This window comes from Ochotona princeps, chromosome X (assembly GCF_030435755.1).
Source record: "Ochotona princeps isolate mOchPri1 chromosome X, mOchPri1.hap1, whole genome shotgun sequence".
Taxonomy (NCBI): Eukaryota; Metazoa; Chordata; class Mammalia; order Lagomorpha; family Ochotonidae; genus Ochotona; species Ochotona princeps.
This window is the reverse complement of record NC_080865.1, coordinates 5,288,539-5,297,754: the sequence shown is the minus strand read 5'-3', so window position 1 is coordinate 5,297,754 and position 9,216 is coordinate 5,288,539.

Below are 9,216 nucleotides of genomic sequence, written 5' to 3'. Positions count from 1 at the left end.
AGTCCTTGCCTTGAGTGCACCGGGATCCCATTTGGGTGCTGGTTCTAATCCTGGCAGCTCCACTTCCCATCCTGCTCCCTGCTTTTGGCCTGGGAAAGCAGTCAAGGACGGCCCAAAGCCTTGGGATCCTGCACCTGCATGGGAGACCTGGAGGAAGTTCCTGGCTCCTGTCTTCAGATTGGCACAGCACTGGCTGTTGTCACTTGGGGAGTGAATCATCGGACGGAAGATATTTCTCTGTGTCTCCTTCTCTCTATATATCTGCCTTTCCATTGAAAATAAATAAATAAATCTTTAAAAAAGTGTCTAACTTAATACTTTGTACTTCTTAATTAGGTAACTAATAATACTTATTTGAGAAAACAAAATTTCCAATATCAGTATCATTCAACTAACTTTTAAGAAGATGTATTTATTTCAAAGAGAGAGAAAACTCACTTTGTGTGTGTGTGTGTGTTCTGGTTCACTCCCCAAATGCTCACAATGTGTGGGACTGGGCCAGGCCAAAGCAGGAGCCTCATCCAGGTCTCTCACATCAGCGTAGGGACTCAAGCCCTTGTGCCATTGCTCACTGCATTCCCAGGTGTTAGTAAGGAGCTGGGTCAGAAATGGAGTAGTCAGGGATTGGACAGATACTCATATAGGGTGCTGGCATTGCAGGTTGCAGCTTACTATGTTGTGTCACAACACTAGCCCTAATAAACAGTTTTTTGAAACTTTGAAACGTGTGTCCTCGAAATAAGAGATCTGTGTATGAAAAGTTAGTAAGTTATAAGCACTACCAGTTCTGCTATACTACATGGCTATGAAAATTACAGATGTTGAAAAATCTTGTGACAAGTAAATTAGAGGGTTATTAGAAATAAGATTGTGCAATGTTGTGTTTTGAATGTACATTTTTCTTTCATAGAAACATTTGGACTTACTGAGGCTGGAGCTGGCACCATGACAGTAAGTTGTAGAATTTTCATATTCTAACCATTGATTTTCCTTTTGAAAAAAGATGTGACTTTGTTGGACTGAAGTTCTTAGTACTTCATGAGCAGATAAAAGGAAAATTCTGTAAGTGGTAACGTGCTCACACTGAGTCTTTAACAGTTCTTTTCCAAGGCTGGAGTGATGAACTTTTTCCTGTCATCTGAGGTAGCTTTAAACCTTGACCAGACGTTCCTGCTTCCATGCTGACACTGGGGTTGCACAAGCCCTATTTCTCTGAGGAAATTGCTGTAGTTAGGGATTCTTAAAGGTTTACATTTGTAAACTGAGAACTGGAAAAGTTTCATACTAAAAATGTTTTCTTTAAACAAAACAAAAACATGGACAATCTTTAAGGTTCATAAAGTTTTTTGGGGGTTGGCTTTCTTTTTATAAGATTTATTTATTTGAAAGAGTTACAGAGAGACAGAGCAAAAGAGTGGAAGAGATCTTCCATCTGCTGGTTTACTCTGAGCCAGGCTACAGCTGAGCAGATCTGAAGCCAGGTGCTCGGAGCTCCATTTGGATCTCCCGCATGGATGCAGGGGACCAAAGATTTGGATCTTCTTTCTCTGCTTTTCCAGGCAAATTATCAGGTAGCTAGATCAGAAGTGGGGCATCTGGAACCATCTACTGGTTTACTCCCCAAATATCCCCAGTGTTCTAGGTGGGCCAGGGCAAAGCCAGGAGCCTGGAACTCCATCTTGGTCTCCCACGTGGATGGCAGGGGCCCAAAGCATTTGGGCCATCTTCTGCTGCTTTCCTAGGTCATTAGCAGGGAGCTGGATTTGAAGTGGAGCAACTGTGACTCAAAGTGGTGTTCTGATGCAGCACATGTGGAGGTTTAACCTGATGTACTGCCACAAAGAAGATAAAGTTTAATGCGTGTGCCTAAAATTGTATTCATAGACAATTTAGAGGAAGAATTTTGTAGGTCTGAGCTCTTTTTGTAAAAACTGTGTTTTAATGACAAATAGAGATTGTATATATTTATGGACTACAGTGATATTTTACTATATGTTTGCAGTGTATAGTGATATATCAGACTAACTGGCGTATCGATCACCCCAGACATTTATCATTTCTTTATGTTGAGAACATCCAAAATCTTAATAGCTATTTTGAAATATTTAATTAATTGTTGTAAACCATAGTTATCCTATCATACTATCGAGACAGAGAGATCTGCCATCTACTGGTTTAGTCACCAAATGGCTACAAATGTTGAATTTAGGCCAAGCCAAACCAGGAACCTCAAACTCCACCTGGATCTCCCACGTGTATGTAGAGGGCCCAAGAACTTGCATTCTCTATCTTACTCCAGTTAGGATGGCTGTTATTAAAAAAAATTAAAAATTCAAGTATTGGTGAAGATATGGAGGAAAAAGTACTCGAATACACTGTTGGTGGGAGTGCAAATTGGTACAACTGTTATGGAAAACTAAAAACAGATCTACCATAGCTTTCTCACCACTAGGAATATAAAAAAAGAAATTGAAATCAGCATATGAAGAAGTTAGCTGCACTCCGATGTTTCTACCTGCTGAATTAATAGCAGTAGATATGGACTCAAGCTAGATGTCCATGAAAAGATAAAGATGTCGTATATATACGTAATGGGATGTTACTCAGTCAGAAAAATCAATAAAGTCTTGACAAAAAAAATAGATGTAACTGTAGATTATTGTGCTGAGCATGAGAAAGACACAGAAAGAAAGGATTCTACAGTAATTTCTAATATGTGGAGATAAAAAAATGAATGCCATATTAACTTGCTCTATAGACATTTATAAATGGTTCCCTGCTAACACTATATTAACACTACAGACTCTTCTTTCCTCAGTTTATGATCTTTCTCTTGAATTTCACATTATGTGATATTAATAATTCCACCCTGACTTTGTATTTCTGAAGATGTATTTATTTTACTTAAAAGTTGTAAGGGCCAGACCTGGGCTAGTCTGAATCCCGGAGACAGGAGCTTCTTCCAGATCTACTGTATGGGTGAAGGGTCCCAAGACCTTGGGCCATCCTCTGCTGCTTTCCTAGGCCGTGAGCAGGGAACTGGATCAGAAATGGGGCCTCTGGGACATGAGCCTGTACCTAAATGAGATACTGGTCCCACAGACTGAGGACTGGCCTACTACGTCACCATGCCACAGTGCCCCACCCTGGCTTTCTTTATGTTTGCATTTCCTTGGTGTATATTTAATTCTCCAAATTTCCAAATCTTTCTGTTTGCGTGGCTCATATCTAATATATAGTTAGGTCTGCTGTGTGAGCCATTCTGGAAGCTGACTTATCTCCAGGTGTTGGCTATTATAGATGAAGCTGCTATGTACAGTTATATGGAGGTGTAAGTTTTAATTTCTCTGTAGCTAATAACCTGGTGTGAGAGTGCTGAGTTGTATGGTAAGTGTATGTTTAACTTTATACAAAGTATTACAATTGTTTTCCATAGTGACTATGCCATTTGTATATTGCAAGCATTATTTGAGAGTTTAAGTTGTCCTGTCTTTGGTGGTAATTAGTAGTACAATTATTATTATTATTATTTAAATATCAGCTTTTTTATGGTTATGTGGTAGTACCTCATCACAGTGGCTAGTGATGGACAGCTTTATGTGTACTTATTACCATATTTATATTTTCATTAGTCAAGTATTTTTATTTGGGATTTAAAAAAAACTGGCTTATTTTCTTTTTCGATTTTGAAGGTTCTTTGTAATTCTCACTGCAAGTTCTGTATTGGATATATGATTTGCAAATTTGATAATCTGTTTTATGGTTTATCCTTTTAAAAGGTTTATTTGTTTCTTTGAAAGGCAAAGCAGCAGAGAAGAGTGAGAAAGAGATGTTCCACCTGCTGCTTTCCTTCCCAAATGTCCACAGCAGCCACGTCGTCTGGGTCGGGGCAAAGTCAGGAGTCAGAACCTCCATACAGGTCTCCTACGCACTCACGGATCCAGGCAGGTGAACCTGCTGATTTCTAAGGCATATTAACAGGAAGCTGCATCAGAGATGGAGCAGCTCGAACTCGACTTGGCACCCTGATATGGGATGCTGGTGTTGCAGGCAGCTGCTGACCTGGTCGTATTACAGTGCTGGCCTATTTTCACTTTCTTAACAGTATCATTCATGGCATAAACGTGTATCATTTTAATGTAGTCTAATCCAGTGAATTTTTGGATTGTGCTTTTGGTGACAAACCCAAAGATATATGGATTTCTTCCTATGTGTTCGAAAGATTCATGATTTTACGACTAGATCTATACTATTATAGTTAATTTTTATGTAAAACATGGGCTTTATTGCGAGGCTTACTTTTTTTTATCTACCCATGTGAGAATCTGTTTCAATAACGTTTGTTGAAAAGGCTCTATTGGGCTTGGCACAATGGTTCAATCGGCTAATCTTCGTCCTTCAAGTGCCAGGATTCCATGTGGGCATTGGTTCGTGTCCTGGCTGCTCCATTTCCCATCCAGCTCCCTGCTTGTGGCCTCGAAGAGCAGTAGAGGATGCATCCAGACGGAAGACCCGGATGAGGCTCCTCATTCCTGGTTTTGGATCGGCTCAGCTCCGGCTGTTATGGCCACTTGGGGAGTGAACCAGCAGGTGGAACATCTTTATGTATCTCTGTAAATCTATCTGCCTTTTAAAAGAACAAATAAAAAAAGAAAAGAAGAGAACAGAAAAGAAAAGAAAAGGAAAAAAGCAAAGGTCCTCCTTCTAGTTAATTGCCTTTTTTTTTTTTTAAAGATTTTATTATCATTGGAAAGCCGGATATACAGAGAGGAGGAGAGACAGAGAGGAAGATCTTCCATCCAATGTTTCACTCCCCAAGTGAGCTGCAACGGGCCGGTGCGCGCCGATTCTATGCCGGGAACCAGGAACCTCTTCCGGGTCTCCCATGCGGGTGCAGGGTCCCAAGGCATTGGGCCGTCCTTGACTGCTTTCCCAGGCCACAAGCAGGGAGCTGGATGGGAAGTGGAGCTGCCAGGATTAGAACCGGCGCCCATATGGGATCCCGGGGCTTTCAAGGCGAGGACTTTAGCTGCTAGGCCATGCCGCCGGGCCCAGTTAATTGCCTTTATAAACAATCAGTTGGTTTTACCTGTGTTGGTCTCTTTCTGGGTAATTGATTCTGTTACATTTATCTATTTGTGAATTCCTTTGCCGATACAATGCTTTCCTGATTACTGTGGCTTTAATGTAAGTCTTGGTATAGAGACAAAAGAGATCTTTCATCTACTGCTTCATTTCCCAAATGACTATAATGGCCAGAGCTGGGCCTGTTTGAACCCGAGCTTCTGGGAGCTTTTACTGGGTGTCCTGAGTGAGTGTGGGGGCCCAAGCATGCTGCCATCCTTTGCAGATTTCCAAGGTGTATTAACAGGTGGCTGGATTATAAGCGGAGTAGCCAGGACTCGAACCAGTGATTGTGTGACATGCTTGTGCCACAGGCTGTGGCTTTACCCATTGTGCCACAGCACTGCCTCCCTCTATTTTCTTAAGGTGCAAACTTGGATTATTGATTTGAAAATTTTCTTCTTTTCTAATATAAGCATTTTTAAATACTATAGTATTATTCTAAGCTTTGTTTTAGCACCACCAGACAAGTTTCAATACGTTGTATTTTCTGAGGCCTATTTTTGTCTATTTGAAAGGCAAAGAGTGCTACCAAAAGCAAAAGCAAGGGAGAGACAGAAATGTTCATGTGCTAGTTCACTCTCCAGCTGTATGCAACAGCTGGGTCTGGGCCAAGCCGTAACCAGGAGCCTGGAATTTCATCCAGGCCTCCCACATGAGTGGCAGGGGCCCTGGTACTTGGGCCGTGACCTGCTGCTTCTCAGGGTGTAGTTTAACAGGGAGCCGAATGTGAAGAAACCACAGGACTTTATCCCTGGGATTCTGATATGGGATGCAGGCCTCCCGAGAGGCGGCTTAACACCCTGTGAGCTAATATGTTGTAGTTTCACGTAAGGAGTGTTCAAAATATTTCATAAATCATTCTAATACTTCTTTGAGCAGTGGATCATTGAGAAGTATGTTGTTTACTTTTAAAATGCTTGCAGATTTCCTCCTTATCTCTTTCTTATTGCTTGCTACTTGAATCCAGTTACTGACTATATGGGAACATATTTTGTAAAATTCCTGCTGTTTTAAATTTGTAAATGTTTACCTAGTGATTAGGATATGGTCTGTGTTGGTAAATGTTCTGTGTGCAGTTAAACAGAATGTATATTCTCATATTATTTGCTGGACGATTAAAAAAATATCAGACTTGGTTGATGATCATGTGGTTATATATTTTTGGTGATTCTATATATTGCTGAAAGGGGAGTGTTAAATTTTTCAACCACAATGTATATTTGCTTTTCCTTTCAGCTTCTAAAAACATTTAATTCAATTTTAGAAACCTCATTACAGTGAGAAATGTATCTGTTTCTCATACATAGATATCTAGGAGTGAAACTGTTGGATGACATGGAAAATTTATGTTTAACTTTTTATGAAGTGACCAAATTATTTTTTAAAGAGACAGCACTACTTTACATTACTGTCAACAATTTATGAAGTTTATAGTTTCTCCAAATCCTTTTTAAACATTTATTATTATCTTTTTAATTATAGCCATTGTAGAATCTGTGAAATAGTATTTCATTGTGGTTTAATTTTCATTTTGCTAATTACTAATCATGTTGAGAATTTTTACATGAGCTTATTAGCTATTCTTATATCTTTTGGTGAAATGTCTACACAGATAATTTGCTGATTTGTGTAATTGGATTGTCTTTCTGCTATTGAATTATGCAGTTTTTTACATAATCTAGATATAAATCCTTTGCATGAAATTTATTTTTATTTATACACAGTGCTTGGTTTGTCTTTTTCTTTTTTCTTTTCTTTGTTTTTAGTGTACAAGGCAAGATTTATTTAATAAAGAGAGAAAGGGCTCCTGCTATAGTAACAGGAAGGGGCTCCAAGAAGAACAAAAGACCACGTCTTTTATTTTCTTAATGGTATCTTCTGAAGCACAAACATTTATAATTTTTTTTAGATTTGCCTTAAAAATGCTAGTGAGAATGTGGGGGAAAAGGTTTGCTAATCCACTGTTGGTGGGAAAGTAAGATAGTATAACTACTATCAAAGTAAGTATGGAGATTCCTAAAATATCTGAAAATAGATCTACCACATGTCCTGGGAATTTACCCAAATGAAAGGAAATCAGCATACAAGAGTTATTTGTACGCCCATGTTTGTTGCAATTCAGTTCCCAATAGCTAAGATATGGAATCAGTCCAGATGTCCATCAACGAGTGATTGGTGAAGGAATGATTGGATTGAAACGTGGTGCATGTAGGGCTAGTGCCATGGTGTAGCTAGCTAATCCTCTGCCTGTGGACAGTGGCATCCCATCTGTGCTTCTGGCTTTAGATCAGCCTAGTTCTGGCCACTGTAGTCATTAGGAGAGTGAACCAACAGGTGAAAGACCCCTCTCTGTCTCTCCTCTCCCGCTTACTCTGCCTATCAAATTAAAAAAGCACAAATCTTTTTCTAAAAGAAAATTTGCACATGCACAGGTGATGAAACACTACTCAGCCACAAAAAGAATAAAATCCTATCTTTTGCAACAAAATGGATGCAGCTGGTAACCTTTATGTGTAGTGAAACAAGCCAATCTCAAAAATATAAATATCATATGTTTTCTCTAATATGTGACAGCTAATATGGAACACACTAACAAAGTGTGAGAATGAAATAGTCACTTTGGGAATAGGATTGTTATTTTTGGCCCATGTTTATAATTCCAATGGAAATGTTGTCTTTTTTACTTTTAATGTGTTGAATATGTAGTAAATATTAGATGAATATTAGTGGCAAATTAAGCCTGCAGATATAGAGTAGATTAAAAGTATGACTCACTCTGCAAGTATTGCTGAAGAAAGAGAAGGAAGGGAGGGGGCTTGAAAAGGAAGCAGGGGAGCAACGGAAGTGTGATTATCTTGTTGAACATATGGAATGCATAAAATCTGTTCTCTTTACATTAAATAAAAATAAAAATATCACAAAAATATTTATTTGAAAAGCAGTTAGAGAGAGAGAGAAGGAGAGGTCAGGAGATGGAGAGAGAAAGAGAAGGCTCTTCCATTCAATGGTTCACTCCCCAAATAACCACATTATCCAGGGCTGTACCAAGCTGAAGCCAGGAACCAGGAGCTTCATCCAGGGCTCCCATGTGTTGGCAGGGGCCCATGTGCATGGTACATCTTCCATGGTTTCACCAGGCTTATTGACAGGGAGCTAAATCCAAAATGGAGCACCTGGCACACATATGGGTTACTGACACAACACCAGGAAACAAGCTTTAAGTTTTGTAGATATCCTTCACTAACTTGAGACGTTAGTTTGTATGACTTGTATTCCTAATTGAAAGTTTTCTTTTTAAAAATCATAATGACAAGTTGTACTTAAACAAATTGATCCAGGTGTTTGGTGTGGCTTAGGATGCTCAAATCCCCTTTTGGAGTGCTGGATTTAGGTCCTGGCTCTACTTTTGACCCAGCTTCCTGCTAATATGCACGCTAGGAAGCAGTAGGTGATACCTCCTGTACCTGGGTGGCTGCCACTCACACAAGAGATCTGAATGGATTTACAGGTTCCTGGCTTCAGTCTGGCCCACCCTTGGCCCAAACTTGGCCCATCCTTGGCCCATCATCCTTGGCTGTTACAGGCATTTGAGGAGTGAATCAGCCAATGGGAAGATCTCTTTTTGTTTGGCTCACTGTTGCTTTCTCTCTGCCTTTCAAATAAAAAAAAAAAATGGAAAAAGCCAGAACCCCTACTGAATCAATATTCAGTAAGTCTTCCATCATTTTTCCATGGATTTATATGTGGTTTTGGTAATACATTAAAAGTTCTGGGGCCTTGGTGTTGTGGTGTTGTGAGTAAAGCTGCCATTGTGACACCAGCATCACATTATATTGTTTGGAGTCTGACTGTTGCACTGCCACTCCAGAATCCTGCTAATGGCCTGGGAAAAGCAGCAAAAGATGTCCGAAGTGTTTGGCTCTCCCCAACACCCACATGGGAAACCTGGCTGAAACTCCTGGTTCCTCCTGGCTTCAGCCTGGTCTAGTGCTGGCCATTGCAACCAGCAGATGGGTAAATGATCCAGCAGATGGAAAATCTCTCTCTCTCTCCCTCTTTCAACTTTCAAAATGAAACAATTCCTTGGTT